This window comes from Chiloscyllium plagiosum, unplaced genomic scaffold, assembly GCF_037043375.1.
Source record: "Chiloscyllium plagiosum isolate Xiang-an unplaced genomic scaffold, Cpla_swu_hap1 HiC_scaffold_9, whole genome shotgun sequence".
NCBI lineage: Eukaryota > Metazoa > Chordata > Chondrichthyes > Orectolobiformes > Hemiscylliidae > Chiloscyllium > Chiloscyllium plagiosum.
The window spans coordinates 111,582,727-111,596,257 of record NW_028270147.1 but is presented as its reverse complement, the minus strand read 5'-3'; the positions used below and the strand labels follow the sequence as shown (position 1 = coordinate 111,596,257).

The following is a 13,531-nucleotide window of genomic DNA, read 5'->3' as shown; positions in this document are numbered from 1 at the left end:
AGGCAACATAGGCATAGAAACATAGAATCCCAGAGCAGGAGTAGGCCATTCAGCCCTTTGAGACGTGTCTATCATTACATATGATCATGGCTGATCCTCTCTCAATGCCATATTTCTGCTTTCTCCCATCCTCCTAGATCTGTCAAAATGTAAAAATATTACCTCTTTATTTTTCTTAAATATATTCATCAACTTGTCCTCCACAGCCTTCAGTGTTAGAGAATTCCACAGGTTGACCACCTGAGTGAAGAAATGTTTCCTCGTCTCAGTCCGAAATGCTCTACCCTCTACCTCTCTGAGCCTGTGTCCCCTGGTTCCAAACTCCCCAACCAGGGCAAACTTCCTCCCGGTCCAGCCCTGTTATAATTTATATGTTTCAATCAGATCCCCTCTCATCCTTCTGAACTCGAGTGAGTCCAGGCCCAGTCGAGTCAGAGGCTGAGAGGAGAGTTGAGGAGAAATGTTTTCATCCAGAGGATGTAGGAGACTGCAACGCACTGCCTGAAAGGCTGGTTGAGTCACGAACTCTTGGAACATTGGAGCAGTGTTTAGATATTCACTTGTGTTGCTATAGCCTCCAGGGCTATCAACCAAGAGCTGGAGAATGGGATTACTGTTGTCGGATCTTTGTTGACCAGCACAGACACAATAGGCCAAATGGCCTCAATCAGTGTTGTTCAGGTCAATGATTGTCTGAGACAGAGAGAGAGAGAGAGAGAAGGGCCCATGTTGTGAGTTTGAGATAGTGAGAGAGGGAGGCATTTAACTGCTATCTCAGGACTTAGTGTTGCAGTACTATAGAGATCAGATCAAGAGTGACAGAGAAGGAGAGAGGGAGGCAGACAAAGAGAGACTGAGACAGTGAGAAACTGGAAACTCAGAGTACAGGGAAAAAAGGAGTGAGCAAACAGATCAAGAAAAGGGGGAAGGATAGGAAAAGATGCTAAGAAAGAGAGAGAGGGGCAGACAGACAGTGACCAACCAACATTGAGGGAGAAGGAGAGAGAGAGTGGCATCAAGACATGGAGAAAAAGAGACAGAGATGTGAAGTGACAATGTAACTGGGAGAGGACAGAGAGGGAAATGGAGAAAGAAAATGAAGCAATGAGTCAGTGTAAGACAGGCATAGATATAAATGGAAAGAGAGAGAATGAGTGCAAGATGTGAAATGGAAAACAGAGGGAAGAGGAAGTGCGAGGTGATGACGTGGCTCTCTCTGCCTGATGCCATTTACATACTGAGGAACACCCAGTCAGACTCTCACAGGCTGCAGCTTTATAAAATAGAGCCCAGTGAAGGGAGAGTTTATCAGGAACCAGGCACAGGGAAAGGAGCACACACCATGATTTCACACATCCAGCTGATCTGGCCCCTGGCATTCTGTGTCGCAGGTACAAATCTCTCTCCTTCCACCTTGAATCTTAAGCTGCTCTCCATTTCACTCCAATTCCACTGACTTACGATTGAAGGGAAAATGCTGAAACCAGAGGAATGTTCAGTGTCTCCAACAATCTCTCATTTGACAGGCTCTTTCTGCAACAGTTCTGACTTCACTGTGTTTCTCTCTGACCCCTCAGGTATCAGTGGGGACATCACCATGACCCAGTCTCCCCCGGTGCTGTCAGTGGGACTGGGCCAAACCGCAACAATCACCTGTACGGCCAGTCAAAGCATTAGCAATAATATTGCATGGTACCAGCAGCAGGAAGGTCAGAAAACCTCTCTCCTGATCTATGAAGCAAAAGATCGATTCACAGGAGTCTCCGATCGATTCACCGGCAGTGGATCAGGGACCAGTTTCACCCTGAAAATCAGCAACATTCAGAATGAGGATGTCGCTGACTATTACTGTCAGCAGGGTAGCAGCTGGCCTTCACAGTGATACAGATCCGTACAAAAACCTCAATACACACAGCACCACCTCCTGTACTGACACATCCCAGTTATATATAATATATTATATATAATATATAATAATGGACACACAATCCCACCTCCTCTACTGATATGTCCCACAGTTACGTGTAAATAAAACTGAACAAATTACCTCATGCCGGGTTTGTCACTGCGCACTACTCACTCCAGTCCCTGTGGTGTCCACCGCTCACTGAAGGCCTCAAGTTTCCCTCTTATACTCCATCGCTACATGTGAAGAACAGCTGCAAGATTTAACATTGAAAAATAAAGTTCACAAACCTCCTGAGCTCAGCTGGGCACAACCCAGAGAGACAGAGAGATAGAGAGAGAAACAGCCTGAGAGAGACAGAAAGAGAGAAAGAATGACTAAGTGAGGGAGAGTGGCAGGGAAATGGCAAGAATGAGTGAAAGATACAGAGAGACAGGGAGAGGGTGAGAGTGAGAGAGACAGACAGACAGTAAGAGACAGAGAGGCTTAGAGTGACAGAGGGAAACAGATAGCTGAGGTTTTTGTACAGCCTCTGCACTGGGAGCTCTCCCTGTGGCTTACGTTCGGTAAAGGAACCAAGCTCAGACTGAGTAAGTAAACCTCAATCCTCTGCTATTAACCCTGTCAATACTGAAACTTTCTAAAACACAAATGCTAAATTGTTGAAGGTGTTCGTGGGGAGCTGCAGTGAATGAAATGGTTGATTGAGGAGCACTGTGTCTAACAGGGTGTCCAGCTGTATTTCTTTAGTTCCATTGTCCCTTTAAGCAGCAAGATATAAGTCAGTCAGTTTTACTCACTGTGTGGAGGAGCTCTGTCCATTTGCAGCCTGTGGTCCCATTCCTGCAGCATGGAGTGAAATCAGTGAGTAGCCTCCTGCCAGTCTCAGTGTGACGGACACGGGCAGAGTTTGATGTGAGCTCTGGCTCCCTGTCCTAGTCTCTGATCTCACTGACCTCAGCAGCAGCAGCAGCAGCAGCAGCACAGTGAGACACTGAGCTCCCACCTCCCCCAGCTTTAACTCTGCTCAATCACACAGTCACAGAATTGTTACAGTGCACACGGAGACCATTCCGCCCATCCTGTCTAGACCGGCTCTCTGAATGAGTAATTCACTGAGTGTCATTCTCCTGCCTTCTCCCTGTCACCCTGCACATTGTTCCTTTTCAAATAACAGTTTCATTCCCTTCGGAATGTTCCATTTGAAGCTGCCTCCACCACATTCTCAGACAGTGCATTCCACACCTTAACCACTCACTGGCTGAAGAGGATTTCACCATCTTACTTTAGCTTCTTTACCCAATTACTCTCAGTCTATGGCCTCCCCCTCTCAATCCTTTCCTAAGTGGGAACATTTTCTCCCAATTTACTCTGTCCAGACCCCTCTGGATTTTGAATTTCTCGATCAAATCTCCTGTCAGCCTTCTCTTTGTAAAATATCCACATCCTTCCTGAATTATTCACTTTATCTATGCCCGTCATCCCATTTGCCCGGGTTAGGCCCATATCCCTTTAAACCTTTCCTAACCATGTACCTGTCCAATGGACTTTTAACTGTTGCAATTGTACTCACCTCTACCACTTCCTCTGGCAACACATTCCATATATTCACCACTGTCTGTGTGAAAAAGTTGCCCCTCAGTTCCCTTTTAAATCTTTCCTCTCTCACCTTAAACCTATGCCCTTCAGTTTGGGACTCCCTTACTCTGGGGAACAGACCTTGGCTATTCACCCTATCTATGCTCCTTATGATTTTATAAACTTCAAAATGGTCACCCCGCAGCCTCCTACACTCCAGGGAAAATAGTGCAAGCAATAATCAGCCTTCCTCATAACTCAAATCTTCCAGTCTCAGAAACATGCTTGGAATTTTTTTAAAGCCTTTCCAGTTTAATAACATCCTTCCTATAGTAGAGCGACCAGAATTGTATACAGTACTCCAAGTGTAGCTTTACCAATGTCTTGTACAGCCATAATATGATATCTGAACTCCTGTCCTTAATGCTCTCACTGATGAAGGCGTGTGCCAAATACTTACTTTCCCACTCTATCTATACCCGTGGAGCCACTTTCAAGGAATTATATACCTGCACCCCTAGGTCTCTGTCTTCGACAACACTCCACAGAGCCCAATCATTAACTGTGTACATCCTGCCCTGGTTTGTCTTAAAAAAATGCAATATCTCGCATTTATCTGAATTAAACTCCACCAGCCATTCCTCAGCCCACTGGCCCAGTTAATCGAGATCACATCGTACCCTTCACTGTTCACTGTGCCACCAATCTTGATTTCATTGGCTAACTTACTAACCATGTACAATGATTAGAACCAGGTGGATATTATTGACTATGAGATCCTTGATTGGGGTAGTTAACCTGGATCAATCAGGGAGCTGTGGCTGACTGATATAAACAGGGGATTCAGAGAGTCTCCTGAGTTCAGGGACTGACTCCAAGCTGGCTGGCTGCAGCCAGTGTATTCTGTAAATAAAGGTGACAGGATACAGGATACTTGGTGACAGGATACCAGCCTCTTTGTAGTTGTTTCACCATACCTCCAGGATTCTCATCCAAATGGCTGACGTATATGATGAATAATGGTGAAGTCAGAACTGATTCTGGCAGCATACCGCTGGTCACATGCTTCCAGTCTGAACAATACTTTCTACCAACACACTCTGGCCCTACTGTAAAGCCAACTTTGCATCAAACTGGCTAGCTGTAGCCATCCCTCGATTCAATGTGATCTAACCTTATTATCCAGTCAACCATATCAGACCTTCTTCCCTAAATGTCCTCTCACTGACACTTGATCTACTTGGGCCTCCTCATTCCCAAGATCCAGTTCTAGCAGAGCCGCCTTTCTCATTGGACTGGAAACAGACGGCTAGAGAAAATTCACCTGAACACACTCTCACAACTCTCTGCCCTTCACAATGCTACTAACCCAGTTGAACTTTGTTTAATTAAATGTCTCCATTGTAATGACTCTATAATGTTTGCAACTCGTCGTAAATTTCTTGCAGATTTGTCCCTTGAATAATCGGTGAGTTACAGACTGCACTGAACAATCTAATTACACTTTTTTTGTTCCTTATCTTGAGCCAAATCGATTCTGTCCTTCACCCTTCTGGGGCATCCTCCTTCTCCAGCTCTGCACTGATCTCCTTAACTACTCCCACCAGTCACCATCTTTTTCCCCCTTTTCTTTCTTTCCTGAACACCTTGTATCCAGGAATATTGAAGACACAGTCCTGCCCTTCTTTTAGTCCAGTCTCTGTTCGAGCCACAACATCAGGTTTCCACTTGGCACTCTTTGTATGTAACTCCCTAGTCTGATTCCCTATACTTGGTGTAGGCTCATATATGCAGTCTCCCAGAATTAGAATTTATTACTCATTCCCTCACTCTGCCTGCTCAGTTACTATTCCTTATTCTGGTGTTATCTATCTTCCCAGGATTCTGTAGGCCTTGGTGTTCCTCTGTAATATTATCTCCTGGTTCCCACAGGCCTGCAAAGTTAGTTTAAACTCTCTCCAAAAGCACCAGAATGGTGTTCCTCTGTAATATTATCTCCTGGTTCCCACAGGCTTGCAAAGTTAGTTTAAACTCTCTCCAAAAGCACCAGCAAATCACCTACAAAAAACTCAGTCCCAATTCTGTTCAGGAGCAAACCCTCCAGTCTGTGCCATACCTCTTCTGGAGCCAACTCCAACTCCATAGAATTTAAAGCCTTCCTTCCTGGACCCTCTTTCCGGCTCCACATTCACATGAGTTATCCTCTGGTTCCTATTCTCACTTGCATGTGCCACTGGGAGTAATCCAGAGATTTCTACTTTCGTGCTCCTGCTGCTAATTCCCTGCTGAACTCCCTAAATTCTGACTGCAGGACCACGTCCTTTTTCTCCATCCATCACTGGGACCGATGTGGACAACGATTGCTAACTGTTCCCCCTCTCCCTTCAGGGTGCTCTGCAGCTGCTCAGTGACATCCTTGACCCTGGCACCAGGGAGACAGCACACCATCCTGGATTCCCATCTGCAGCTGCAGAAACACCTATCGATTGCCCTCACTCTCGAATCTCCTCTCACTATCGCTCTTCCAGTCTTCCTTGTGCCCCCCTGTACAGCTGAGCCCCCCGTGGTGCCATGGACTTGGCTCTGGCTGCACTCCCCAGATGAACCATCATTCTCATCAGGATTCTGAACTGAATCCTGGTTGGAGAGTGGGAAACACTCAGGGGATTCCTGTACGAGCTGCCTGGTCCTTTTGGATGGTCTGCTGCTCCCCCATTCCCTCTCTCCCTGCATACTCTGAAGCTGCAGAGTGACCACATCTAGAAACGTGCTCTCCATGGAGCTCTCAGCCTCACGGACACTCCGCACTGACACCAGCTGCTGCTCAAGCTCCGAAACCTGGAGCTCCAACTACTGTCACTGACCAGATTTCCTACTCTCATGGTATTCCAGGAGTGACTCAGGGAGTGCTCAACATTGACTCTGGACCCCGTGAAGTCTTATAGCATCAGGTCAAGCATGGGCAAGGAAAACCAATCTGTCTCACATCAGTGGTAGGGATACGAATGGAGGAAGTTTTGAAGACAGAATGAATCTCCATTTCAGGGATAGTCCCTGTGGCTTTGTCAGAGGGAGACCAGGGCCAACAAATCTGGTGGAATTTTGTCGAGGTCACTAGGTGTGCAGATGCGGGTGGTGAAGTTGATATGGTATGCTTGTACTTCAGCAAAGCCTTTGACAAGGTCCCACATGGGAGACTGAAAAAGAAGGTAAAAGCAAATGGGATTCAGGGTAACTTGGCAAGTTGGATCCAAGATTAGCTTTGGGACAGGTGACAGAGAGTGATGGGAAAAGGCTGTTCATGTGACTGGATCCAGTATGGAGCCGCATACCACAGGGATAAGTGCTGGGACCCTCACTGATTATAATATATACAAGCATTGCCAATGAGAATACAGGAAGGGATGATACTGAGTTTGTGGACAACATGAAGATTGGCTGGATGGTTGAAAGTGAGGAAGATGGTCTTAGGATTCAGGATTGATCAGATGGGCAGATCAGAGGCAGCTGGAATTTAAATCTGTTAAATGTGAGACGTCACACTTTAGAGGAATTAACAAGACAATGGAGTACTCAATGAATGTCAGGACACTGGGAATCTGTGTGAGAACATAATCTTGGATTGATTGTCCACTGATACCTGAAAGTGCCAGGGCAGGTTATTAGAGCAGTTATGAAGGCATATTGGATAGCTGTCTTTGTAATTTCAGGTATAGATTATAAGAGCAGGAAGGATATGTTCGAGTGATGCAGAACTTTGGTTAGGCCTCAGCTGGAGGACTGTGTGCAGTTACAGTCACCACACTGTAGGAAGGATGTGATTATGCTGGAAGGGGTTGCAGAGGAGATTGACTAGGAAGTTGCCTGGGATGGAGTATCTGAGACGATGTGGTGAGAGGCTGGATACACTCAGATTGTTTACTTTGGAGCAGAGAAGGTTGAGGGGGAGGATCTGACAGAGAGGTGCAGGGTATGGGGGAAGTGCATACGTTAGGAAGATCATAACTGTTCCCCTCAGATAGAGGGGCAATAACAGGATGGCACACATTCAATGTGCAAGGTTTAGAGGGGATGTGAAGAAATGTTCCTCCCCCCAGAGGGTGGGGGTCTTGGATACATTGCCTTGGGAGTGTAGTTGAGGCAGCAAACCTCACAAACTTGAGCAGTACTTGGATAAGCACCCGAATTGTCATAATATTCAATGTTATGGGTCCAGTTCTGGAAAGTGGGTGGAGAGTAGATTTCCAGTATCTTAGTTGTAAAGACTTGATGGAGTGAATGGCCTCTTCTGTGCTGTATGATTGTATGGAACCACCTGCTTGTTAAAAGATACTGCCCTCTCTTGTCTGATACATCAACCTCTCCTCCACGTTGAACACTTGGAGGAAGCACTCAGGGTGTTGATGGCACAAAATGAACTCTGAGTGGGGGACTTCAATGCCCAACATCAAAAAGAACGTTTAATAAATGTGCATTCATTTGTCGGCTTTGTAAGTATTGTCTGCAAATGTTCAAATGAATTGTTTGGCCAATTAACGTTCTGAGAGTTGAAATACCTTTGAATGGCAGGGATTAAAATTGTTTCTCTTGTCTTTCAGGCCGTGAGAACTCTCAGCCCAAGCTGACCCTGCTGCCCCCCTCCCCGGAGCAGGTCAATGCCAAGGGCACTGCCACCCTGGTGTGCCTTGCCAATCACTTCTATCCCGATGAGCTGGAGGTGCAGTGGAAGAAGGACGGTGCAGTCATTTCGGACGGGGTTCAGACCAGCAACTACCTGCGAGCTTCGGACAGCACCTACAGTGTCAGCAGCCTGCTGACCCTCTCTGGGTCTGACTGGGAGTCCAACGCTCGCTTCTCCTGTGCCCTCACCCACGTGACCCTCCCCTCTCCCCTCAGCAAGAGCATCAGGAGATCAGAATGTGTGTAGAGTGTTTGAGACAGTCCACAGAGGAGACACAACTTTAAACAGAACAGGGCTGAGCTGGCAGGACAAAGATCATTGTCAGCAGTGAATTTCAACTCTCTTCCTTCTTGGGACAGCTCAGGGACACTTCTGAGGTTCAGGAGTTAAGACAGATCATTGGACAGTGTAGGGGGAGAGCTTTATTCTGTATCTAACCCCATTCTGTCCCTGAACTGGTGATATTTGATGACAACGATGTTAACCTGTGATGCCAAGAAAAACCTCTCAAAGGTGCTGAAGACTGTCAGCTGTACAAAACAATGTGAACCTCCAAAGTCTCTGCTTCAGTAAACCAGATCTCCTTCCTGCTCAGCCACCAGTTCCAATTTACGGTTTTGTCACTGTTCAAAAGGACAGGCTTCTCATGTTATTGAAAAAATCTCCACAAGTGTTTTCCTCAAGCTCCATTTTGGCTGTGAATTTGTGCAGCTTCCTCTGTCTGGGCTGTTAATTGCAGATTGTTTTCTGTCAATGTCAATCTGGAAAAGGGAATAAAGATGAAGAAGATTCAGTCTCTGTCTCGTGTCTGTTTTGAAAATGGTCAGAGCTGAAGCCTTAGGGAAAGGGTGTGTGAAGTGAAAGGTTGCACCATCAAGGCATGGAACATGAGGGGGGCAAAAAGATGGGGTCCCCGGAACAGGAGGGCACTGCTACAATTGTGGCCAGAAGGGGCTCTTACAGCAGAAATGCAGGGCCCCAAGGAAACCTTCCCCAATAAATGGGGAAAAGAGGGAAGATGTGTTCAATTTCCAAAAGGCAGGGGACTGATGCTGAGAGGAAGCTGAACTCAGATTGTAGACAGGGAAGGTGCATACCCAGAATGGAGATGGCATCTCTCTCCTTCAACGATCCCCCCTTGGTGCTCTAAAGGGATAGTACCCACCTCAAATACATGTGCCCAATGGTGTATGATGAATGGGGAAAATCCTGTGCCCACGTGTGCGCAGGTGGAGAACGGGGAATGTATCTCGTAGACACACTGATTCATCCATCGAAAGCACTGGGATCAGCTCTCTCCAGTACAGGACCAATTGGAGGGGTTCAGGTGGGTACATCGGCGATGGAAGAGCTAGCAAAACCCAAGAGTGTAAGGGTGGGCTCCCTGGGCACTTAATGGGAAAGCATCTGAACATAATACAGAGAGATCACTAATGGAGTGTTTGGAGCAGATTGGCTCTTTGTTGATGGACTGGCAATGGGTCTTTACACAGTTGGTCATTTCAAACATGTTCTGCTCCATATTGGGGCAGGAAGGGCTGATGACCGGGACATATTCACCTTCCTGTTTAAAAATCAACAATATTGATGGGTCTGTCTACCCCAAGGGGTCCCAACCTTCCAGCAGAGCATGGCACAAGGGCTACAAGAGTTCAGTTCAGCTCCCCCAAACACTTTGGACAGTGGATGGCTGACTTGCTGCTGTTATCCAGAACTGAGGAGGAGGACTTGTCCCTTCGGGATGACAGAACTCCCAGGAGCTGCTCGGAGGGATCCAAATATTGATGTGTTCCCTGGAACAGCAGGTGAAAAGCTGCTGCATTGCTCAGGCTCCTTGATGCCACATACCATCAAAGCGACCTTGATGTCAAGTGCTGTCACTCTGCCCTCACCTCACTCGCATGGTCAGGGAGAGCTCAGTCCACAGACTCACATTTATCTGAATGAATTCCACTTGTTACTGATCAGCCCATCTATATCCTTTTGTATCTTCTATGGCTTCAGGTAACCTCAGTCAGGGAAGGTCAATAAATGGAAAGCATTAAAACTTTAATACAAATCCTGAAGACAATTTCTGGTTTAATAAAGGAATGGATACCTTTCATTTTTAAGTGAAATCAGCAGTTCGTTATTGAATTAAAGTGATTCAGGGTAAATACATCTGTAGCGAATGTATAAAACTACAGCAACTCCCATTCAGGGTGTTTGGATTGGAGGCTGAGTTGAAATAATTGGTGACACATCAGGGAGGTGCGGAGATACCTGGAGACCTTGTTCCAGAAGGAGGTTATAAGCCTCAGGATCAGGCAGTCCAATTCCATGGTGTAGTAAGGGGCAGGAGGGTATAACTATGAGGGGGTCAGATAAGTGTTTGGAGAATACTGTAGGACAGGGAAACCCCTTACTCTTCTCAACACGAGTGAGATCAAGGTCAGCCTTTCCAATCTTTCTTCATCACACAGCCCACACATTCCAGGGATCAATAAAATAAATCTCCTCTGAACCACTTCCAATGCATTTATATTCTTCCTTCAATAAGGAGACCAAAACTGTGCACAGTTTTTGAGATGCAATTTCACCAGTAGCCAGGAATAACTGAAACATCACACACACTTTTGTTTTTTAACTCCTCAATTAGTCTCATTGCAATAATACACAGCATTTTGTTACTTCTAATCAAACAACTTCACATTTTCCCAAATTATACACCATCTGCTGATTGCTGTCTCCTCATAGAACGTATCTCTATTGGTCTAGCCCCTGTCCTGTCATCTTCGCAACCTACTTTCTTCTCCATCTTTGTGTCATCTGTGAATGTAATCCCCAAGCCTTCAATCCCCACAGTGAGAGAGATTGGAAACAGTTGAGGACCCAATACTGAACACTTGGGACACACTCGTCATATACGGGCAATCTGAAAACGGTTTCTTTCTGGACACTCTGAGTTCTGCTCAGCTCCCAGTTTTCTAATGGATATTTCCTTCAGGGTACACTGTTTTGAAAGTTCAACAACTGTATCAGAAGGTGGTGGAGGTAGGGGTAGTGAATATTTTGAAGGAGAGATAACAGATTTTTGTCACTCAGAAGGGTCGAGGCTGATACAGACTCAATGGGAATGTGGAATTGGAAACACAAACAGATCAGCCATGATCTTATTGAATGATGGAGATTTAAATCCAATTGGATTTTGTATCCTGGGCATATTTTAAATTAATTGTTTAAATTCGAATCTGGTTAACTTCAAAAACAGCCCAACCCAAACTAATGTTAATAACCTCACCGCCAATTGTTATGTACTTTCAATTCTCAGTATTCTCTGTGACACTGACAGCTAGTCACAGACTCATGTGAGCACCCTACTCTCCGAAAGGGTCCACACACACTTTCGACATCTTAAAAAAAACAACCATCAAATTGAAAAGATGGCTTTTTTTATGCTCTCTAAATCTTAACTTCGCTATTATGAACTACACATGTCAGTAATATAGTTACATATTTCTTTCTGATTTTGCATGTATATTATCAGTTCTTTCTTACCTGTATCCTAATTCAGCTTCTAATTTGTAAGTTTAAACCAATTGAATGTTCTGTTCTCTGTACTCACTCGTACTATGTCTGTGTAAAAAATTTATTCGACTCTTCATGCTTCCTTCTTTATGTCTTAACCCTGCACTCTCAGTGTTGCTGGGAAATTTGAGAAGCACATTTATTCACTTGCTCATTTACTCCCTTGTCAGCCTCTCTTTATCTCCCGAAACTCCACTCAACACCAATCTGCTGGGTCAGGAGCAAGGCTTTCAGTTCAATATATAAAGGAACCTTTTCCAGCACCAAACTGGTGAGTGTCAGCTGGAGGACAATATTCCATTGTTCATGTCTGCTTCAAAAACCAAAGTGTTCAGCCATTCCATGCAGCTTCACTCACTCCTGAAGGGATCAGGCAAAGAGGAAGAGTTTGTGGAGCTAGTGTTGACTTGCTGAGTTTTCAAACCCATTACAATGTCATTGTCTGCCCTGACACCCAGCAGATGTTCCCATCACATAAGGCTCCATGGCCCTGAGGACTGCGAGAGTGAGTCCTGTCCATTCAGCTCGATCATCAAGCTCCAGCCTTCCTGATGTGGTGGCAGCCAGGAGAACCCTGCCCATGGGAGATTCCACAAACACTCCCCCCCTCCCTCTTGGAAAACATGATTTCATGTTCCCGCTTTCTCTCCCAACTGATCCTAATTTGAGTGTTTCTGAAAAGAAGAGACATTTTGTCAAAGATTTTTGTCTTGCGCACATCAGGAGAATTTGCAAGAAATGCCACAGTAAAGGAAAACATCATTTATACTATTGTATTCATTGTGGCAACACCTCGTCCAATTAGGGTCCATTGGCCAACCAAACAGCATTGTCCTCTCATCCAGAATATTTAGTTCTTTTCTGCTTAAATTTGTATTCTTGCAAATTGCCCTGATAAGCGCAAAGCAAAAAAGCTTCCACAAAATGGACATTTTCTCAGTCATGTTCTATATTCTCAAATGACTATTTGATTATAATTTCCTCTTTTGCTTCAGATACGTTTAAATTCTAATAAGTAATTCTGTACCTTTTTGAATGGAGGACTCAGTTTATTATCACTCACTAAACTCCAATAACTGCATCAAAATATTTTTCTCCTTTCTGTACCTGGTGTGTGACTGGAGAATGTGTCACTTTGTCTTTCTATTTGTAAATCTACATTTACTGTGCTTATTTCTTTTTCCTTGTGACCTAGATCCCCACTCCCTGTACCATTCTGCACTGCCCCTCAAAGAAGCACATAACTGTACACCATATTCTCAAAGTGACCTAGCCATTCTTCAGTACAGCTGCTGTGGTCGCTCTCCCCTCCATCTACTCACTTTCCAGAGTAATTTCGAAATTCACATTGGCCATTCCCATGTCTTTTTCTGAAGTGGTTCCTAATTTTAAGGATCGATGTCACTAAACATCCCTTCTTCCTAGCCGCAGCGATTTGTTTACAAAATGAGCTGCACTTCATCCTTAATCATTCTCTGAGTCATTACAACCAGAAAGCTTTGTGCCTGCTCTCAATAGAAAAATTCAATTAATCTCATTGTCCTGTTCTATCCAAATAGCTTCCGTTTATGTGTTACTGTATTTCTGGTGTATTCAACTGCATCTGATACTTGCCTACCTAGTGCTCTTACACCCACTGATACCTGTTGAGCTCTCCAGGATAAATTGCTGCTCTTTGCAGTTTGGTGACCCGCTTTGATAGCCGTGTGTTCGGCCTTTGAGTGTAATTCATTTTGTGCCTGATCCCAGTGTCAATCCGAAGGACACTCCACCTTTCAGTCTGACAAACCAGGGTCATC

The 13,531-nt window shown here is 45.1% G+C and overlaps 1 pseudogene across 1 annotated transcript; it reads left to right on the top strand.

Moving 5' to 3' along the window:
* The first annotated feature begins 1,121 nt into the window (after positions 1 to 1,121).
* On the top strand, positions 1,122 to 8,951 carry LOC122544937 (immunoglobulin kappa light chain-like; annotated as a pseudogene). Its single transcript, XR_015758079.1, has 4 exons — positions 1,122 to 1,391; positions 1,578 to 1,891; positions 2,451 to 2,496; positions 8,083 to 8,951. The product of XR_015758079.1 is annotated as an immunoglobulin kappa light chain-like (transcript).
* Positions 8,952 to 13,531: the final 4,580 nt, after the last annotated feature.